At 44.9% G+C, this 23,471-nt stretch overlaps 2 protein-coding genes across 2 annotated transcripts in view; one reads left to right on the plus strand and one right to left on the minus strand.

Moving 5' to 3' along the window:
- Positions 1–23,471, minus strand: part of LOC134847564 (uncharacterized) — a 318,779-nt gene that overhangs the window by 131,484 nt on the left and 163,824 nt on the right. The window lies entirely within an intron of this gene.
- Positions 1–23,471, plus strand: part of LOC134847567 (casein kinase I-like) — a 584,249-nt gene that overhangs the window by 100,385 nt on the left and 460,393 nt on the right. The gene's annotated exons all lie outside the window — the stretch shown is intronic.

Consider the following 23,471-nt stretch of genomic DNA (forward strand, 5'->3'; position numbering starts at 1 on the left):
TTAATAAGGGTCGTTTTTTTTCTGGGTGGTGTGATAAAAGGCTCTGAACGAAAAACTACAATTTAGGGACTTTCGACAGTCATAGTAAAATGGGCAAATTGGACAACAACTTTTGTAAAAAAAAATGATCGAAAAAATATCGTTTAAAACTTTTTTCAAATTTTTTCGCAGAATTTTTTGAAATTTAGAAATTTTTGATTCCCCAAATTTTCGCTGACAAAAATCCACTATACAACTTAACTCGACTAAATTAAATTTTTCCCGGCTTAAATTAAGCATAAATAAACTATTGTAAGCCTGCTCGCTCGCCTTTATTCGCTCAAAATCAAACCAAAAATAAAAAATTTCAAATCAATTTTTTTATCACTGAGAAAAAATTTTTGAAATTTTAAATGTCGTTCGAATCAAAACTAAAAGGGGGTTTAACATGACATATCACTTGACCTGATTTGCGGTTCCTGATTTTGCTTGGAAAACAAAAAAAACTAGAACACACCCGATTACAAAAATCCTCCCCATTTTCAATGGTCGGAACAATAAAAAAAGAAGTTATTTAGCTAAGACAAATGCTACACGAGCTACATTACCTGACCTTGATTGCAGTATACTAAAATTACACTCTTGCTGTCTACGAACTATAACTCGTTGATCTAAGTTTTCTAAATTGTTTTTATCTTGTACGCTAATTAAAATTGTATCTCAGACCATTCTAATAGAACTGAATTTGTACCTTAGAATGGATGCATCAAGCTTCTACCCTAGAACTTCAACACTCGACAACAAAATTTGAACTTATCCTCGCTTTTCCAAGCTTCATTCCACGTTACTGTCTCAACAGTACACCGATTTTCGGCCTTGCTCGGCGAAAACTGAAGCTCATGACGGCTTCTGTTTTCATTTGGTTTTTCTGTTTCTTTATGAAAGGCAGCACTCATCTTTAAAATGCATGGTAAAAGTCGATTTAAGGAGTCTTTTACAATCGGTTTAACAACAACTTCCATTTTTAAAATCTTCACAGAGGTTGCGCTTGTTTGTGGATTATTATTGCTGAGTACAACTTGCAAAAACAAATCGTCTAAAAACACTGGTAAACCTACATTTACGGCGGTCCATTCATCGTACGTTTTGATTTGAAAAACCGTAGAAAACACAATTTGCTCGACGTTTGTTGCTACAACCGCGGAATAATTGTTGTTAATTTTCGCTATTTTGCTCGGTATTTGGTTTAAAGTTTCAGCAATTTGATCCAAATGGCTAGGTATGAGATAGCGATCATTTACAGAATGTTTCAAACTTTTGATTTCGCCATCATATTTGTCAACATCAGACCCTGTCGTTTCGATTTCTCTTTTCAGATCCGTTAATTTTCTCAATTTTTCATTCTCTATTTCGATTTTTGTCTCACAAACACTAATATGACGTTTTCTTGTAGTGCGAAGACTAGTTATATCATTTTCATATTGCTTCAGAGACGCATTGACATCTTTTAAGTAGTTTTCTAAGGACTCGATGGTATGTTTCTGATGAGACGATTGAAAGCATGTTTTGCAAGAGCATATGTTACAGCTAGAGCAGAAGAATTCAATCGGCAAGCAATGCTTGCTGCATGCTAGAGCTCTTTCAATGGTGTTCTCTTTTTTGATCGCAGAAGACTTAATGACCTCCAAAAACTCTTTGAGACCATAGAGAGGCTTTCTCAGAGAAGTTGAAAAAACAGAGGCTTTTGAGTGTGAAGACCTACACATAGGACAGACAATTGTCACTGATTTATTTAACTTTTCGATGCATTTTTTAAAACAGAATAAATGGCCACAGGGTAGAGCTCTCGGATCTGTAAGAATTTCCAAGCAAATGCCACATTGCAACTTCTCCAGCTCTCTAGTGGTAATTTCAGCCATTTTTTCTAAAGACTTGAAATCTTTGAGAGTAAGTTGAATTGCATGACCAAAAAATTACCAGCAACACTGGGGAGAGAGGGAGAGAAGAGACTTATCAATAATACAAGAAATTCAAGAAAAACTAAAAAGATATCTATGCTTCGCAATTCCGCTGGAGACATAATTAGAGACATGTAACATTCGCCCGGAAGTACATATCGACGGAAAATAAAGCTAGGTTCTAAAACGACTGGCCAACGTCTAAACAGAGCTCTACATACTTTTCACCGTCTCTACCAAGCCAGTTCTTTTGGTGGTCTTTCTAACATCGGGTCGACAAAAACGTTACTGCTTTCGGCTTCGGTCAAAACACTCAAATTAACTAGATTACATGCAGAAATAGTGAGCTCATGGCTGGGTCTCAGTATCCCCAGACCACGAGGTCACTCCTAAAATCAGGGCTACTACTATTTATTGAATTATTTTTTGTTTTTGTTCAGTAGATAAAATCATCATCTCCATCGAAGATGGATCAACCCTTTCCGCCAAATCCTAGCTTCTCATCCTAGCAAAATGAATTCAGATGTTAAATAAACTCAATTCAGGATGTGAATTCACGAATAAGTCCGAAGATTCAAGAATTAGGAGCTTAGGCTCACGAAAGTATCGATGAGGGCACTGCTGAGGTCCAGTGAATACTGTGGACCGATCAGAAAGAAGTACTACCACTATATGTCGAGAATTGTTGGGATGACGTACAAACCTTTCATCATTGAGGACATACGTGCTTGTTACTTAGACTATAAACCATTGTGACATTCGACCAGAATGGACAAAAAGGCAGACGCAGCAATTTCGAGTTTTTAGCAGCGAACCTTCCGAATTGGCGGTTTTGAGGGAATAAGAGCGTTATTCGAACGATTGGACAAATTGTGAAGGCTGAAGGATTCGGAAATTCCTAAATTTTAAAAATTCGAATTGATGACGTAACAATTCTAAGAATTGTCAAAATTGGCCATTTTAGAGAAAAAACTGAAATAAACACAGCAACATTAGTTGCGATAGCGATAACGGCAAAAATTGTGATTGGAAAACAACAATAAATTGCAAATTTAGCAGAGACCGTTCCGAGTTGCAACTATTGTGTCGCTACAATAGTTGCAAGGCCGTTGCGAACAACGGTGAAGGGTGGAAGACAGCCTTCCGGAAGGAGAATAAGAGTCTTATTTCCCCGGATTCAAGAATCCGAAGGGGTCTCGGGACTGAAACTCTGAGCACTTTATACAAATTTTTAGCTTCCCTATTATGTCCTGAGTTCAATTTATTTAACATCTGAATTCATTTTGCTAGGATGAGAAGCTAGGAGTTGGGGAAAGGGTTGATCCATCTTCGATGGAGATGATGATTTTATCTACAAAACAAAATCAAAAATAATTCAATAAATAGTAGGAGCCTTGATTTTAGGAGTGACCTCGTGGTCTGGGGATACTGAGACCCAGCCATGAGCTCACTATTTTTGCATGTAATCTAGTTAATTTGAGTGTTTTGACCAAAGCCGAAAGCAGTAACGTTTTTGTCGACCCGATGTTAGAACAACCAAAAGAACTGGCTTGGTAGAGCTCTGTTTAGACGTTGGCCAGTCGTCTTAGAACCTAGCTTTATTTTCCGTCGATACGTATCTTCCGGGCGAATGTTACATAGATGTTTTTATGGCAATCCTGGGTGTTATTCTTTTTTAACATCATGACCAGCAGAACCGTTAACGAGCACTCAGCGCCGAGCGGATGCTCACATTAACGCCCTTAATAGGCCAAAATTGCCGGGGCAGAAGGGTAGTTTGGAACGCGGAAGCCTTCCGGATTACCGTGAATAGCTTTTTAACCTAGTTCACGAACCTTGAAGGGTGAGGTGATTTGCGGTCCCGTCATCTCCTGAGTGGTCCGTGACCAAAAACACTTAAAGATACATATAAAACTAAACAAAAAGTAGTATAGTACCCAAGAAAAACAAAAAACATCAAAAAATAACCGAAAAAACCAAAAACAGTAAAAAAAAAAAGTTAAAAAAATCAGTAGAAATCATCCCCCCAGACAAGATGTGATCCGACCCCCCCGTTTGTTGTTGATAGATATATTGTTCTTACAGGCATTTATATCAGTCAGGATTGTTACAATCAAATTAGTGGCTCGTTTGTGAGGCTTGTACTGTAGGATTATTCGAGCATTTAAGCACGTTAATGATAAATTGCGCTCAATCCGGAAGGGTCTGTTGATTTGCGCTCAATCCGGAGGGGTCTTGGGAGAACACTGATCCGGCAAGCAGTACAAGGAGCAACAAGAAAGGGCTCAACAACAACAACAATCGACTTTTGGGTATCGTTAACAAGTTTTGTATCCCTTTTGGTACAAAAATCAAGATAGTAATCTGTGGGGGGCTCGACAGTGCTGCACTGTAGTGACCCTTCACCGAACTGCGAATATCCGAGTTAAGCACCTTAACTCGGATATTAAACAAACCCGGAGGGGTGTAGTATTACTAACATTATTACTTATATAGCCTATATTAATACAACTATATCGTTTTTCAGTGAAAAACACAGAAAGCAGACCGGTTTTTAGGGTCAAAGTAGCGATATTTTGATCCCCCCACAAATCGCGATTTTTGAGACGAAAAAAGCGCTAAATTAGTGTGTTACATCGTAACTGCACTACTATAATAGACAGAACCGGTTAAGTTTAGTTCGGAAGTGGTTGGAACTATTTTGGTACCAAAAACCACACTTTCGTGATTTTTGAGAAAACGGAACACTATAAATTCAGAAAGTTTTTTAAAATTTTTGAGTTAGGACAGTAAAAATAGTTGTTCGGACAACGTCCACTAGTGAATATACAGATTCTAGAATCCGCATCCCGAAAACCTTCCGGGTTCCAGAGAAATCGAACTTAACGTGTTTGATTTGGTGGATTCATCAATCCGGAGGGGTCCAGGTAGCATAGTTTTTTGCAAATTTTTTCAACTAAAGCGTTTTAGATCGGGTTTTTTGCATTGAACTAGAAAAGTATAGGCCTTTTGAGCTCGGATCAATTATTTTTAGGTAGAAAAGAACAGAATTGATGAAAAAGTTAGGCGGAACCTATAAGAGAGAAATTTCTTGACCTTAGAAAAAAGACGTTTTGGTTAATAACTTTGGAACTACTGGACAGATCCAGTTGATCTTGGTACCAATAGATCAAAAATTAGTTGAGCTTACTGATAAAGAAAGTTTTTTGAAAAAGTAAGCGTGAAAAATTTTTGAGATCGTTTTTAGCAAATTTACCAATTTGCGAAGATAGACCCCTCACGTTTTATAAAAAAGATTTTGGAAAGCCCTTACACCCCTACCAAAGGGCAGAAACGATTGAATAAGGCAATTTTGAGCTGTTCTAGAGGAATGGGGAAGGCTTGAGGAAGACCGGAAATTATTGATAGAGCCGAAATTAGGCTAGCGATAAGACCCTTCACCGTTAGCGTGAATTGTCAAATAAGAGGCTTAACTTCAATCCGGAAGGGTCTAGGAAAGGATCACATACCCTTCCTAGTTAATTCAAACAGCATAATAGCGTCGGAGAACGTATCCGGAGGGGTATAGGTTGAAAACCAAGGAAATCGCCGAAAAGCTACTTTTACAAAACCAGAGGGCTCCCAATCCGGAGGGGTCCAAATTTTTCCATATTCGGAGGGGTCCCAATCCGGAGGGGTCTTGTTTTCACAAAACCGGAGGGGTCCCAATCCGGAGGGGTCTTATATTTGCTAACTCAGAGGGGTCCCAATCGGGAGGGGTCTCAATTTTGCCAATCCGGAAGGGTCCTATTTTTGCCAATCCGGAGGGGTATTATTTTATTAAAGGACTTAGGTAAAGAGAAGAAAAGATTACAGTGAGAGGTATTAGGTTATTAGCAGACAGGCTAGGAATCAGTGACTGCACTGGTAACTTGCCATTCATTAAAGACCAGACCAAAACAAAACAGGTCCGAACTCGGATATTCGCGACACTAAGTCTAACCTAAAAAGAGCGTAATTCATTGGTGTGGATTGAAACCCAATACGTTTTTACGAAAAGTGACTGCCCTGAGGATTTTAGTTGGTCTAGCTTGGGCAGTCCCAAGGCAGACAGGTAACACAGTACTTGGTGGGTGCATCAGACGCCCACTTGAGAAAATTACTGCCTTCAAAGTTTTGTCTGTTTGGTGCAGCACCAAGCAGGGAAAGTTTTTTCTTTAAAAGACAAGTTCGACTATTGTACTGCGACCAACTAAAAGTACAATACACATACGTTTTTCATAGAGGTATTCTTATTTTGTTATATCTGGTTTTTAATCAACGGTTTGTGCTTGATTGGGTAGTGAGTACACTATCTTTAAATTGACTGATATCATCATTTTGTGCTAGTTCTCAAATCTTACGACCGATAATCGGTTAGTTTAAATAAATTATATACAAGCTGTACTCTGATAACATACAGGGATTCGTGGTCACTATTTAATAGAATCTTGTGAAATTTGATGTGTTGTGTTTTTATTATCAATAGTCAAACTAGAAGGTCACTAGAAATTGAATTTAGTGTACAGGCATTAAGAAGGGATAGATTGGAAATGACTCTAGACAAGTCAAGAATACCTAAACGAGGTAATAGCTCTAGGAAATTCATACCTGAAAAGCAAAGAAAAGCAATGACCGACCCTTTTGTGGATCGGATCACACGAGCCCGTACCGACAAAGGGGAGACGGTTTCAGGCAGAATGGTTGAAACCAGGAGTCAGAAGTCCTCAGAAGAGCGAAAAGCTATGTTAGAAGTAGAGGTCCACACGGACCAAGCCATAAATGAGAACCAGGAAATACATGGACCGGAGGGGAGAGACAGAAGGCTGGCGAGTGAATCTACTCCGGTAGAACAAGGCCATGATTTTGCCACTTCCACCGGGACATTGGACCGAGAGGAGATGTCGAAACTGTCCAACATCTCTACTGAGATAGTGGCAACCAGAAGATCTCCAACAGACAACACCATGATGGCAGGCGGGACTGAGAAACAAACAACGTCCTCATCGTTCTCAGAAAGAATGAAGAACACCTTCGGAAACATCTTTCCATTCACCATGGGAGTGGGCACAGGAAATGAAGGTGAATCCCAGGAGGAAGAAGAGGACGAAGACGAGCAAGTAGACTTTGGATCTCAAGTCAGCCTCAATAGTTCGACCCAGGAGAAGGAGGCATACGTCGAAAGAGAGACTGGAACCATGGCCAAACTTACCAGGCCAGTCGAGAGGCTTTGCGACTATGACAAATTCAGAGACGCGAACTGGGGAGAGTAGAAACAAAGGGCTAGGCAACGCATTGGCGGATCCTGAAGGGGATAATGAAAAGACGTCGAGGCAGAGAATCAAAGCCCGAATCTCGACTAGCACGAAGCTACCTGGGACCGACAGGGTGACACCGCCACTAGTGACGCCACTCGTGGATAACGGGGCAGCATTAGAAGAAGCCTTGAACAACATAGTGGGCAGTATAGGAGAACAAAAAGAACAGATGTCCATAAGTATGAGTGAACTAGAAAGAGCAGTTCACATTGAAAGAGAAAGTCTGCGGGAAGAAATAAACCGCAATAGACAAGAAGTTGGTAGGAGCAAAAAACGCTTGAAGGAAAGACCGGACGAGCACATAGCGAAGAACTTGTCGCGAATGACAAGAGAAGCGGAACAGAGAGAGTTACGCTTAGGAGACGACATGGAGAAATTAAGAATTCAGCAAGATCAGTCTCTTGGGACTCTTGACACAAAGATAGATGCGATGATGGAGTGGCGAACTCAGGCTATCATGGATAGGTTGGACGGGCTACTAGGCAGCAAGAGTGGACCAAAAGAAGGGGAACCGAACTCGGGAGGTCCCAGCAGGGAGCCGAAGGTGAACTTCAATGACCATCAAAGGAGGAGGACATATGGATCCACTAGAGGTAGGGGCAATTCATCAGGCTATGCCACAAGGGATAATAGAACATGGGGCCCGAACAGTAGAGCAAGTTCAACGAGGAACAGACAGACCTCTAACGAACGACCAACACAAGGCACACATGCGACTGGGAGAGGTGATTCCGGTAACAGGAGACATGCGAGCCCAGAGAGGAGTCATGTAGGCCAAGGGGGAATCACTCACGGCGATTCGGATTGCAGGGATGCACCGAATACAGAGCCCTTAACAAGGTGTGATGACACTCAGTCGGGGCACTCGAGAGATGCTACGGCAATGGCAACAGCCTTTGAACCCCTAAACAGGTCTTTAGAGACATTCCTTACAAGGTTATCCAGAAACAATGAACGCAGTGAGAAGTCCAGAAGAGTCTTTAAGAAACCAAGATGCTACAAAGACGAATCTGATGGCTGTAATGATACCTGGATAGAGGTAATGAAACTGCATTTCGAGGAAGAGGACTTGTCGGAAAGAAAAGAATGCAGTAACTTGGAAGGGACAGCCCTGAACTGTGTCATGGCCAAGAAACAATATCAGCGTGACACAGCCGAGAAAATCTTCGAAATCTTGTTAAACCGTTTTGGATCAGGGGTGCAGGGGCACCAAGCAATGATGCGCTTCGAGAAACGGAAGCAACGAGAAGATGAAACGATAGACAAGTTTCTAGATGACTTGGAAATACTGAGAAGACGCAGCCAACCGGATGAGTCGAACCGAAGGATGAACCTGGCAGTAGCCTCAAAATTCATCGATGGTGTGAAGAGTGATGAACTTCAAACAATGCTAGCAACCCATTACACACCACTATCAACCAATGCGCCAACACCAGAGGAGTTGAGGCTCAAGTCAAAAGAACCTCTTTTGTTGAAACCTCCTTCGAGATCTGGATACTATAAGAACAATTATGGCAATTTTAACAACGGACCAGCAAACCAAGAGAACAACTGGTACAAACCGAGGGATGATATGGACAAGAGACGCTCTTGAGCCAATTGCAGTTCAACGGACCATCATGTGTCACTATGCCCAACTTACAAACAAGGCATGAAAGCAAGAGGCTTTAGCCTCGAGGACTAAGATGCGTCAGAAGTTGACCATGAGGATTTAATGAGAGGAGTAATTGCGAAATTTGGCCCGAGGTGTTTCTTTTGCAATTTGGAAGGTCATTTTAAATCTGATTGTCCGCAACTCTGGGATGCAGTGGCAGACATCAAGCATCCAAGGCATGAGGAAGCTTTATCAGGAGTGAAAGCCAGCAAGGCTCGCCTGTTGAGTGAAGCGGAGGCGCGCAGAAAAGACAAACCGCAAGCGCTGGCGACGAAGAAAATGCAAGCAGTAACTGAAGAGACACGTGAACCGGAACCAGTGACTGCGGCCGATGACTTCAAGATTGATTATAGGGCAGCCGCGAGGGATGCTCTGAACAGAGTGCAGCAGGAACTGGTGACGAAAGAGATCGAACAAAAAGTGAAACTCGAACTGAAGATTGAGAAACTACAGGAGCAACTGAATACCTTCGAAGCAACGGAGGTCGAGGAGACTAAAGCACCAAGCAGTTTGAGCATGAAACTTAATGTGATCTCCGGTCAGAGGTTCAGCATGGTGCCACAAGGAAGCAAGATACAGTCGATAATCTCAGTGGCTGGACACCAGGTAATCAGAAATCTGAGTGAACCATCCGAGTTCTTTTTGATGCATTTGGACACATATGCAGATTATCTGAGGCAGGTGGAGCCACGCACTGAGTCGAGAGCTGTGCGAGCATTACTAACAACGGGTGGCCCTCGCATAAAGAAACTTCATGGACGCTACCTGGAAGTCTATGGGCCGTATCACGTGATGCTGAACGTGGATGGATTCAGTATCTACACTAGGACTTATGTAACAATAGACAGTGACCAAATAGGGCAGATCTAATTTGGGTGAGGAGGAACTCAAAGTCAGCAGGATAGGCCATGACGCCATGATGGAACAAGATGGAGTACATATTGGGTACGAAGCAGATGTGACCGCACATCTGCGCGACACCAACGGAAAGAAAATCGGAGTCACAGGGCTTCTGGACACAGGAGCGGTAGTGAGTGTGATGCCGATAAAAACTTGGGAAAGAATGGTCTTCACGAGGGAAGATCTAATTCCAACGAATCTCCGACTGGCAGCCGCCAATCGAGGAGCGATTTACGTACGTAGCCGGAAGAACACCAATAACGGTTCTCCACATGGGAGGACGGGATCTTTGGATGAGCTTCCTGGTGGTAGAGAATTTGGACGACGCCGACCAATTCATCTTGAGAAGAGATTTCGTAAGGAATTTTGACGTGATGATTGACTTGAACAACGGTCTGATACGGATTAGAAACCCGGACCGGAAGTACGTTAAGAAACCAATTAACAGGATAAAAACAGACGAAAACAAGGTACCAATTTTTTTAGATAGAAAGGTGAAACTACAGCCATGACAGGCTGTGGTGGCGATTTTTAGAATGAGAAATTTAAATTCGTTAAGCGATAGTAAACAGGTTTGCTTAGTACCGAATCCAAATAGTCAGAGTTCGGTGATTTTAGGCCGGAGCTTCTCGGTAACGCAAAACGGACTGTGTGTCAATGTGTTATTGAACGCAACAGCCACTTTTCAAAGACTGATGGCTCAGGCTTTGAACAGAGTGACAAAGAAGTACGGGAACCTTGTGATGTGTTACGTGGACGACGTGGTCATAGCGACACCGACCCTGGAAGACCATATTGATCGGCTCGATGAGGTCTTTGGATGCATGAAAAGAGCAGGCTTGAAGTGCAAACCTTCGAAATGTGAAATCCTTAGGGATTCAATCAAGTGCCTGGGAAGAATGGTGGACAAGCATGGTGTGAGGCCGGACCCGGAAACAGTAGAAGCAGTGTTGACATGGAAGGCTGCCAGACGGACACACAGCTCCTGAGCTTCCTAGGGTTTGCCAACTACTACCGGGAGCTCATAAAAGGGTATGCGGACAAGGTGTATCCGATGCAGAAGCTGATGCGTAACAAAGGGAAAAAGTTCGAATGGAACGATGAAGCACAAGTTGCCCTCGAGAACATAAAGCGGGAACTGTGCAAAGCGCCAGTGCTAGGCATGCCTACAGAAAAGGGCATGTATGTTCTTGACACAGGCGCATCGGTAGTAGCCATCTCAGGAATATAGCATCAGGAGCAAGAATGGAATGGAAGAACGGTTCTCCGTCCCATTGCATACAGCAGCAAGGTCTTGAGTGACACTGAGATGAAATATGGTGCACCAAAAGCAGAAATGTTTGCAGTAGTCCCATTTGTGGAAAAATATCGCGCATACTTAGGGAACGCTCCCTTTAAGTTACGTGTAGACAACAGAGCGTTATCCTGGTTGAAGACCTACTCGATGGATCAGAGTTATATTGGTAGATGGATAGTAAGATTGGATGGCTACCACATGATAATCGAGCACAGGATGCGTGATAAACACCAGAATGCTGACAGCCTCAGTAAGAAAACTGAGTTCTATGAAAGATTGGAACAGAAGCAAGCCAATCAAGCAGAAATAAAGGAGGGATTCTCGTTTCTGGACGACAAAGAATCTTCTGAAGCGCTTCCCTTAACGAGATGGTTGGATAAGTCTGGACATCCAATCCAGGGCATCCTGAGTTACCTGTAGAGAAAGCAGCCGAGATAAAGATCCTATCCAAGGAGGACCCCGTCCCATTGGATCTGTTGCTGCGCTCAAACCTGGTCCAGCAGGAACTCTCTCGCATGAACATAAACAGCCTCTCATTACTGGACAAAACGGTGCAGGTCACACCGCAAGTGATGCGGATGCTGGGTGGATTGTTAGAAAAAGAAGTGACCAGAGATGACCCCGAGTGGACAGCAGCAGTGGCATCACTAACAGTTAGGGAGAAGGTGAAGATCATGCCGTCCAGACGACAACACGAAGAGAACGAGAGGGATTGTAGGACAAAAGTTCAGCAACTAGTATCCTCAATACCACATGAGGTTTTAACCAGTACTTCGTACGGACAGAAAGAACAGGGGAGCAATACGCGAAGGAAAACTGTTACCTTTGTGGACCAGGATAAAGAAGGGGTAAAGGTAGAAGAACCTGGTGCAAGATTGTTTGTCCGGGGAGACGAACAACGAGAAGAGCCAGCGAGCACAAGAACAACACTCGGGACAAGGGAGTTTTTCCGGAGAGTCTGAGATAGATGAAGAGGTTCCTGATGAAAAACAGGACCTGGGGAACAAAGTTTTGTCCAAGGAGTTCAGATGGATGCGAAGAAGGCACGGACATGATCTGGAGGAGGGTGCAGACTCCATCACGACCTCTTCAACAGATAACAACTCCAGAAACTCAGGAATTGACACCTGCTCAGACAGGAACTCGAGCTCGGGATCATAAAATTCAGAACTAGCGATCCACACACTACTAGTGGAAACTCGTGCAAGGGATCTGGATAGAGAGATGTACCAGGACCCTGATAGTGATCGCTACCTCATACCAAGTGAGAAAGTCTTTGACAACGCAGCGGATGATTTGGAAACAATAGCGGTATCGAAACGTTTGATAAGTCTGTTGCCACAAAAAGAGGTAGTCAGGACTGATCTTCAGCCGTTCAAGCAAGAAACACAGCCGTTGGCGAAGATTTGGTGCGTTAAGATGGAAGAAGACACACACCAACCCAATGAGCTGAATAGTCAGATGAGGGTCATGAAGACGTACTTGAAGGCGAGATACAGACTCTCGGATCTTCTAAGGGCGCAGAGAAATGATCGCATGACAAGCAACCTGAAAAGGTGGATCGAGAACGGTTCTCCGGATAAAGGAGACCTCGAGGAAGACAGTTACCGTATCCTGAGACAGTACTTTATGCAGAAAGAGGGAAGGTTATACTTGAACAAGGACGGGATTGTGGCTTGCAAGAGAAGAGATGAAGACAAACTCCTATACAAGTATAACGCGATAGTGTTGCCGCAACTCTATCAGACAGAACTATTATTCAGGTCGCATAATCAGATGGGCCATCTGATCATGCGACCTGAATGACAAAGTATATCAGAGGATCCTGAAGCGCTTTGAGTGGCCAGGAATGAAAAAGGCATGCGAGAAGTGGGTAACAGCATGTCTGTCATGCCAGCATGTCAAGGATCCAAGGTAATTGCGATTTCCTTTGCAATCGATCGAGTCGTCTGAACTCAACGAGGTGGTGCAGATAGATAACCAAAAGATATTCATGACAGACAGTGGTTACAATCAGGTATTGGTCATGATAGATCTTTTCACGAAGTATGCAGAGGCCGTGCCCTGCATAACTGCATCGGCGGAAGAGACATGCGACCACCTGATCAATATGTGGATAGCGAGACATGGTTGTCCGATGACGTTTCAATCGGATAATGGAACAGCTTTTGTGGGAGAGCTTATGAAAGAGCTTACGAGACGCTCACAGGTTGCTCAGGCTCACTCTACGACATACCATCCACAGACGAATGGCTTAGTGGAAAGACAGAATAGGACGTTAGTGTCGATGCTGAGAGTATATTGTTCCAGGTACATGACCGATTGGGACAGATACCTTCCACAGGTGATGGGAGCCTATAACAGCACGCAACACTCCACCACTGGAGTTAGTCCACACATGATGCTAACTGGACGCGAGAAGTCTTTACCCTTAACCTTTTTCTACACAGAGTATGAGGGAAAGAAAACGTCTCCACAGGTCTACGTGAGGGATGTGATCAGACGTCAACAGGAGTTGAACGATTTGTGTAGACGAAATACTGAGCAAGCACAGGCAAGGCAGAGGAAAAAATTCGACAAGAAAGCAGCTGGTGCGAAAGCTTACTCGATGGCAGACTACGTATGGGTATTTCAGAACGTTATACCACCAAAAGGAACAAAAAAAACTCCTAAAAAAATGGAGGGGACCCTTTATGATTACGGAAGTACACCAGGAGGGACGCTTTTATAGACTGAGTATTGGCCGAGCCGCCCACTACGAGAACATTAAGCCACACAATCGACAGAAGACTGGTGTATACTTGCAGACATGGAAGAAGGGGATTATCTAATGATGGATCCTGCTTGTGAGGTCAGCGAGAAGGGCACGAGGGAGAAGAACGATGGAAACGAAGTCGTGGACGAAGGAACGAATACACCGCTGGACCTGGATCCAAACGAGGTGATCGAAGCGGACGATGAAACCTTACCCTACGCAGAGGAGGATTGGCAGGATCCCGAACAGATGGCGGTTCCCAAGAATGTGGAACCAGATCTTCCGCTTAGAAGATCTGGTTGACGTTACTTTTGGTGATACTGCGTGTCTCGAAGTAGATCGTGAAAGCATAAAATACATGAAGACCGAACGAGATGATCCTTCCTGGGCTGCCCAGGAAGGGCGACTACGCATTCCGGCTTCCAATCTCGATTTGATACCCGGTATGCGATCGACGGAGACGTCGATGGATATTTTTGTCCGGGGAGTGGGGGTAGGACTTACCCACACTGAAAACTTGATAATAAAAAATTGAGAATAGCAAGAGAAACAGGAGACTTAGAAGCAGAAACAGGCGAAGAACCTAAGAAACCAGACATAGGTAGCGTAGTTGAGTCACATTTTAACTTACCAAATGAATATTCAAATAGCATAATACTAACAGATAGCGATTTATACTCACAAATAGAGCATGTGAGATAGCAATCACAGCAGACATGAGTTTTATGACAGCGTTAGCGGCAGATTTTAAGAGAGAATACAGAAACGTGGAATTCCTCGGAAGCAAAGACCAGGAGTAGGGGGCGTAGCAGCCTTACCTCCGGCGGCGTCACAGATACCGGGAAAATACCTATGCTTCTTGGTGACGAGGGCGACGGAGAAGGAGCACGTGGACCCAGAGAACCTAGTCTTGTCCTTGACGAGGTTGAGAGACTTCCTCGAGGAAATGGACGTGAAGGAGCTCTCGCTTCCAGTGTACGATCCAAACAGAGGACGACTGCATCCTCGGGAACTGTACGCGCTTGTACACGTGATATTCTCTGATACTAATACACAAATATATTTACATAAGAAACATTAATTAAGTATAGGCTGAGTGACGTGCGAGAGGGTGTTAGGCTAAAGACTATGTAATGTATGATATGTGTGATGTGTGTTATGTAGTGACCATGAACAACTGAATGACGATCTTGGGAAGAGATCCAAAGTTTGGAGTGTCCAATCTTAGGTCGAATTCCAAAATTTTAGAGACCGATTGAATTTTAATAAAATTGAGGAAAAATTTTTTTTTATCTGACTGTTTTTAAGTAAATTTTAACGAGAAGTTAAGGTGAAACTGACAGGTGAAACTGACATATTCGTGACCTCTTTTCTAAGTCCTGATTGATCATTAAATTGCTCACTTGAGTCAAAACCTTGGAATCAAATCAAATCGAATCTGAAGAACAGAATTGATGATCAGAATTGAAAAACTTGGATGAATTGATGGACCTGGCATAGGTATATGTAGGACCGATGATAGATGCGATCTATCGTCGGCTAATGGATCGAGACTTCGCTCTGGAGGACACAGAGGTAGTCATGTTGCTGACCGCCCTGATAAACATCTTGGGGCATGACAACCGTGGGGACCGCCCCACGGAAGTCCTATTGATGGCAGCATATGGAGAGAGGGGAGTACTAGACCGCCCGAACATGAGAGTGATGAGGTGGAGAAACGGGGCTCTCTCAGGGAGTGACTTGGCGAATGAGCCTGGATTGGGAAGTTCTAGGACTTACCAGCCAGGTGAAATGCCTATGCCCTCTAAGCCCAAACCTGGGCTGACGAGAATGCATCAGGAGATGAACAGCGAGGCTGCCTCGTCTAATTCACCACTGAGAGCAGCTGTGCCACCAAAGAGGGCGAAAGTAGAAGAGAAGTTTCAAACGAACCAAACCATGCAAGATCTGGGTGGGATAAAGGACGAACTGGAAAGAACGAAAAGGGAGCTGGACGAGATGACTAAGACCATGCTCAGAACGGAGGAAGACAAGGACATGTGGAAAAGATTGTTCGAGGACTGCAGCAAAAAGCAGAGCGAAGAGATTGAGCTCTTGAGGCGGGATTACAAAGAGCGGATGGCGTTGACAACGGCCGTGGAGAAGGTGATACCTGCAAGGAGTATTCCTCGTGGGCAGTCCCCGATGGAGCTCTTGACGCCTCGAGAAAGGAGCCAGACAACGGAGACACAACTCCCGACAGCAACAGGTCGAAAAATAATCCCGGACCCTAGTGACACCTTGGGTGACCCAGTCGTGGAACAAACGGTGAGGAAGCTGATAGAGACAGCTGGACGACTAGTCGCCAACAAGAATGCGCCAGGTTCCGGGGTGACTGCACCCTATGGAACGATCGACGACACGGGCAGAGTACGACTCTCCCAGACCGTGATCAGACAGGGAATTAGCGACACGACGCCACTAATGGGGAGCTCTAAGGCCCCAGAGAGAAGAATACAGAAGATGCCAGCGAAGAAAGTGTCACGTGTAGTAGACGTACAAAAGAATAACCAGTTGAGATAAAACTTCACGGGAGTCCCGGAGACAGATCCTAGAGCTTGCTTCAATCGAGCGACTTGGAACCCGGCAGTAAACCTGCAACAACCGCCACTGGGGACATCACATCTGATACTGGGAGGCAGCTTAGTCAGAGTACTCTCGAATTTGAGGACCTCAGGTCACCACGGTGATGGCCTTCGGAGGCGCGACGATAGCCCAGTTATATCGGATGGTGGAACTAATGAATCCAGGGAGGATCCCCAATGTGATGATCCTGGTTGGAACGAATAACATCTCTAGAGGTTCGGATGAGCAGGAAGCACTATGGGAATCAATGATGGTGCGCTTGTTTACTACTCTCTGGCAGAAATTCGACTGCGCGGTACTGACCGTTTGCACTGTGCCAATGAATACAAGGAGCTTGACAGCAGCAGGGAGAAGGCATAACGAAGGAGTGGTCAGGTGGAATAATATCTTGAGGAATCTCGCAAGTCGGAATGCCGGAAAAATGATCCTCATGGACATCGAACATGAGTTGAGAGCTATGGATCAGGCCAGACTGACCACGGACGGCATCCACTTCGATAGTATAGAAGGACAGGCTTGGTTGAATCGAGTCTTCCAAGTGCGGTTGGATGAGTTGGAAGTAGAACTCTTTGACACAGGACTGCTAAAGGAGGAAGGAACATCGAATGACACGGTGATAACCACCTTTGTGCCTCCTAGCCTGGAAACACGCTTGGGGACGGTCCCGGTCGTCACGAACTACAGACAGCAGAGCTCCAGCGAACCAGGTCAAAGGACAGGCGTTCAAGATCGACTAGGAGAAGCGCCGGTGAGGAGGACCATTCATCCGAGGAGAAGACTAGGGCCTGTCAACCCGATGGAAGAGACAACTAACACGTCTGGCAATAGGGGTACAAAGACAGACAGACATGAACCCAGTCACGATCGTGTTTGCTGGCATCAAAGACCACTTGAACAGTAGAGGTTTTCTGAGCAGACTCAGAGATCCTACAATGGCAGAAAATGATGTGTGGCCAGCAGTAAAGGATATCCTGGAGTCAATGGGTGAAGTGGTGGATGCGACGAAGGAGGGGTCTTTCACCAAGGTGACACCGAGAGTAGTGTTCGCGCTGTCTCCGGGGTATGCATGTCTCCCGGATGGATTGAAATTCGTGTATGCGATCTTGACCTTGCTTTCGGAAGGGAGATATGATGTGATCATATCGGCCCCAAATCGCATGATAGAGATGGAGAACCTGAGACTACTCAGGGCTGAACTACCTGCGGTGTGGTCAGATATCTCGAACGCGATGAGAGGATTCAAGGACCATGCGCTGCACATGTTAGTGTTGGATGAGGTGCTGGGGTTGGAACTGTCCAATTTCAGTCGACAGCTCAAACTTAAACCGGGAATAGACGACGACCATCGAGTGGTCATAGCGATGTCGAACAAATTATGGTTCCGAGCAATGGAAGTAACAGGTGAAAAAGCGAGAAGGAAGAAATCACAGGAGACTAGAGCTCATTTGGAGGCAATGGTTTTGAGGACCAAACCGGAGGCCAACCAGTGGTTACATCTAAGTCCTTGAGTAGCGGCATTGGGTGCAGATGTTTTTGAGCAAGGCCCCATAATGATTACTAAAACCCATGCCTACTTGTTGAAGGAGGTGAACCTAGCGGAAAAAGCTGAAGAAAAGACAGCTGAGTTTGTGAATAGAATGTGCCAGTTTACCTTGGAAACCTTCTGGACCCAGAAAGTGAAGGGGGAACAAGGCTTTGAACGAACAGATAGCATGCTGGAAGGGTTGGCAGCCGGATGGACCGCGTCCTTCTTGGCGAAAGTTTACCCGAAAGTTTCTCATTACTTGATAAAGGAATTCCTCCAAGCAGTAGTGGAAGTATCGATTGTGGAGCTACTGGCCTTGTTCGTGACGTTTGGAGCGGATAGTTTAGTGATAAGACCGGCGGTACTGCTCACCGAAGGAGTTCAGAACCTGCGGTTAGATGGGCTTCTAATGTTGATTGCGATTACCCACGGAAACTTGGGAGGATTAATGAAACTGACACGTTGTCCAGAGCAGATGAGAGAGAAGGTGACAAAATTGGACATGAAGAAAGCCACGGACTCTTGGAATAAGATAAGAAACCTGAGACACACTCTTATCCAATATCTCTTACAACAAAATCGCTTTGGAACGGGAGAAGATGAGACTATCGAGAGAGAAGAAGATGTGAGACGACATGTTGGGGGCATGCCCTTACTAACCGATCTGAGCTTGTCTATGAGGACTGATTCCTTAGCGTTGATCAGAGGAGCCACGGAATTTGTGACAAAAATCTATGGACCAGCAGTCACATTTGCGTTCCCTGATGTCAAGGTGGAGGCGTATAGGAGGTCGGTGCTGCACCTGAACCTCATATCAGCAGTGGACGGTAGTGCGCTGAACTGGTGTGAGCAGCACGTGTTGCGGGAGCTCATGAGTGAAGATCTGTTGTTTGCGAAGATATCAGAGCCAGAAATGACGGTCATCAATTTTGACGATCACTTCCGTGATCGCATGGGAGAAGTAGAGAGAGGACATATCGAGGTGTTTCCGAAGCTTTGGAATCTGAGACCCTATGATAAGAGAATGGTGAGATAACCAGAGTTCCTCGTCTCACTGCAGCATATCACAAGGTGAGAGAAGAGACGAAAGACTGGGATGATTACGAGAAGCTGCCTGAAGAAATCCCTGAATTCCTTCTGATAAGAAGGATGTTGCTCGCAGCAGTCTCCGTGGTACAAACTCCTAGTTTGAGAGCACTGGAAACCATTGAAAGGAGAATAGGGAATTTCGTGGGAACGATGGATCCATACTTTGTGGGGAGGATTGCCGCCGTGTTACAGTACATACGATTTGCCTATACGGATCAAGCGACGAGAAGGCGAATAAGCAACGCCGCGACTCCCAAGCCTGGAAGATTTGACGAGGAATGGGCGGGATTAGGCTTAGCGCCTATGAAGATGAGAGGCAGGACCGAACTGTCTGAGGCCTCCTTGATCCTGACTAATGTGAAACCGGAATTGTAAGTAGGAGGAACGATCCAGGCGAGAACCTTCCTAGCACCCTTCGGCTGTGAGGAAATCAAAGTGGTCCATGGAGAAGAGGAAGAAGGATCAGCTGGCACACTGATCATACCAAAATTTCTGAAGTGAAAAGCAAGGACCCTCAAGCTCGAAGAAGGATATGTCAGAAGGAGATGACGGACAGGGAGGAAGCCGTCAAGCGGAAGAACCCATGCAACAAGATGCAAGTCAAGCTGGTGGGCAAGACGACAGGGCATCGACAGGAGGAATATCCAGCCTGGATTTCAATTCCCTCAGTGATCTTGAGAATAACGCGGATACGTTGGTTGCGACTGAGCCAGCAGATGAAGGTACTTCGACACTGGAACCTCCGTCAGCCTTTACAGAAATGAAACGGAATTTGCCGGAGAGCAGCTCTCCTGGCAATTCGAGAAATAACGAACAAAGAATCCTTATGGAATCACCTAGTAGAAGAAGAATAGAGGGCTCAGCCAGAGTACCTTTCTTGGGAACGTTGCCCGAAGGAGAGTGGGAAGTACATAATCGAGACCATGAAAGTAGGACGGGATGTAGATTGGACAGACTGGCGTTCATGGAAGAAGTCTGGACAGTGGTTCAGAGCTATGGGACCCAGTCCATTTTGAAAATAGGTCTCAAGCGACCTTGATGCGGGAAGTCCTTGACAAACTTGATGAGTGTGAAGGGAGATTGAGTGAGTTATTGATTGACTCAGCCACTGATGAAAGTGAGGCGAACTCTCCATCAAGATGACACCGCAGGATGATAAAGGAGAGGTAGTATATCTGTCAAGAACCAGGAGGGGAACGATGCGATCGAAATTGGTGATTGATAAGATCAACGAAATGAAGATGAAGTTAGGCAGCAAGGTGATGCCGAGGAGAGTAGGAAAGACGAAGGTGGATTCAGAGATATCAATGAAAGCTGTCAATTCAGCGAAACGAAAACGAGTCGAAGAGGCCATGGATTTGGGACAAGGTGATAATCAATTACCTGGCACGGACAGAATGTTAAGCGATGTAGCGATGGTGCCCCCTATTCACATGGCAGGGATAAAGTCAACAAGTTACAAGTCCAAAAGGAGTGACCGCACTCTGACTGGAGCAACCTTAGAAATGGAAATACTTGGCCAATGTGGAGAAAACACAATGAAAGACTTTAAACCATCTCCCATGAACCACGGAAAGGGAAGTGTCGCAGGACAACTAGTACCAGTGGAGTATAACCGACTGACAGTGTCGGAGACTGTGTCAACAGATGAACCCGCCGGTAGATACATGGAGATGTTAGAATACCGGAACTCGGCTAGAGGGTATGTGATGGCTCTGAAAGACGAAATGGCCATGGAAGGTTATCTGGAGACGATGTTGCGAGGCACCACCCTCAAGCAGAAGACGTATGGAACTCTAGCGTCTTCTGAGATGCAGGCGGAAACGATCGAGCAGTTAGTGAGCCTTCCATGGAAAGCAATGGTGTTGAAGTACTTCGAAGAGGAAATGAGGACTGCGCCGAGAATACACGCTCTCATGACAGTACCCTACGTAAGAACCGAATTACAACTGAGGTTCGCCTGGTGCATGATGGGATTAACTCGCGGGGAAAATGACTCAGAAGAAAGGAAAAGGTCAAAAGAAGAAAAATTTTTCCTTATGACGAACCTGAGGGATCTGATAACCAAAGAGGGAGCAGCAGTAACGTGCGCGAAGCGGAGAGACGCTCTCTGTTTCATTCGACTCCTGATAGAGCAGATTTTAGTACCAGCATTGAACACCTGTGTCAAGATGTTGAGGGAGGGCGATGAACGAGCAAAAGCTTTACTCTTGCTAGCACTGCTGGAGATGTATCAAAGCAAGCCGATGAGGGTGAATATGAAAGAACCTGAGGAGTTAGAGCCCATGAGAAAAATAGACGAAATCAGGAGAATTTCAAACAAGGAGCTGAGACTCACTTAAGAATCTATGGGGGCACTACCGAAATCCAGTGAGTACTGTGGACCGATCAAGAAGAAGTCATACAGCTACGTGTCCGGAATCATAGGGATAGCGTACAACCCTTTCCTGAGTGAAGACATACGCGATTGCGTCTTTGATTACGAGCAGGCAGTGTTGCTAAGATTCTGGACGTCGAGAATTGTAACGATTAAGAGCGCTAATAATCCGCAGACCAAATTGGGACCGGTCTTGGAAGAAGAGGTGACTGCATCTTCCGTACCAAAATCCGACAAAAAAGTGGAGTTTGGGTTGGGATTCTCAGATGAACTACTGAGAACGAGCTTGATGGTAGTGTGGGAACTGATGAGATCATCATAGTGTCCTAGTCCCAATGCTGACTCGATATTAAGGGCGACAAAAGATGTGCAGAGGGAGCTGAATGCAGACTGTAATCTGTGTGACCTGAACATCATATACAATGTGATGATAACAGCCTCTAGAAGTAACGGGGAAGACAAAGTGGAGTTGCCTGGCTGGGGACCAGAAGACTGGGTCAAGCCTGGTAGCTGTCTGGTGGAAGTCTGTGGACTGGAAGGTCACGTTTGTGGAGGTCTGGATTGTGTGAAAACCCTAGAGAGACAACACAAGCAATTGACGATATTGTTTGGGAATGTCGTGATGAAAGCAAGGACGGAAACGGAACTGATCACAGATTGCCATGGAGGAATCGAGGTGAATCTAGTGACTGCACTAGGATTCTACATCATGTTTGGTTCTTTGGAGTCACTATTAAATCTACAACAGAGACATGAGATGGTCACAGCCATCAGTGTAGAAGTGTTCCCAGGAGTTTTGCAAACTGAGCAGAAGCACATAGGAAAATGGAGGGAAGCGATCGAGACGGAAATGAACATCAGACATAGTGAGTCTTATTGTAGACAATCAGGAGCACGATATTTGGTGGGATCAACATTGGCTCCAATGTGCAAGAGCAGATACCCTCTGCATTTCGTAGCTGTGGATGTAAAGAGTACGAGAACGATCGTGGATCAAGCCTTCTCAGTGCCAAAGTGTGTGAGACTAACAAGAATGTCCAAAAAATTTTACCAGTTGCTATGTAAGATATTCTCAGCAGTTCCAGAGAGAACAAAGGAGGAGTTGGAATCGATACTGGGAAGGAAGTTCATGGGATACGTGAGTGGGAACTTCAGTGACTTTGAAAGACAGAAACAGAGAGGATCAACCGTTACAGATTACAATACAGTAGACGAGAATGATGAAATCCACCGAGTGATGATGGAAGTGGAACGATTACTGGAAGCTTCGGGAAAACATAATTGGAGGAGCATCATGTTGACATAGTCGAGTTTCCCTGCTACTGCTTGCTGCAGACCTGGTGGTATCCCGAGCGTAGTAATCTGGTGCTGATCTGGGACTCTGGAGAGCTGCTCTCCATGGGTTTACCAGACTCATCACGGCCCATAACGATAGTGATAGTGGGAGTTATGATGGCGATACGATGGCTGGAGGCTCATGTGAAAGAAAACAATAGACAGGAGGCACCGACGAGAGAACAGTTGCAGAAATTGGATTGTCTAAAAGATTTAGATCTTTTTGAGACAACGTGCAAGATTCTAAACATTCCGATGGAAGTGAAAAAGATATGGGCAAGAAGACGATTGATGCCTTGGTTCAGAGCTAACATGACTGCATGGTTGTACGAATATGCCAAAAAGCATATGTCGAAGCACGGCAGAGTATACAGTGGACATCAACTGGACATTGGAGCAGGAGCTTTCAAGCGAGCTTTCGTGACTCATCGGAATGCAGTGACCACCGCTGTAAAAAGAATTTCCAGGACAAGTGAACGTAGTGGAAAGGAGAAGGAAGAGATGTTGAAGGAAGATTTGGAGAGAAACGTGAAGTTGTGTCTCCACAACAGCTTCTGCCGAAACAGAGAATCTAACGTGGATCCCCTACCTTATTGCAAACAGAGGGTAGAAGAACAGAAGTGTTGTAGGACTGCTTCCAA

The sequence above is a fragment of the Symsagittifera roscoffensis genome, chromosome 6, assembly GCF_963678635.1.
Source record: "Symsagittifera roscoffensis chromosome 6, txSymRosc1.1, whole genome shotgun sequence".
In the NCBI taxonomy this organism is placed as follows: domain Eukaryota; kingdom Metazoa; phylum Xenacoelomorpha; order Acoela; family Convolutidae; genus Symsagittifera; species Symsagittifera roscoffensis.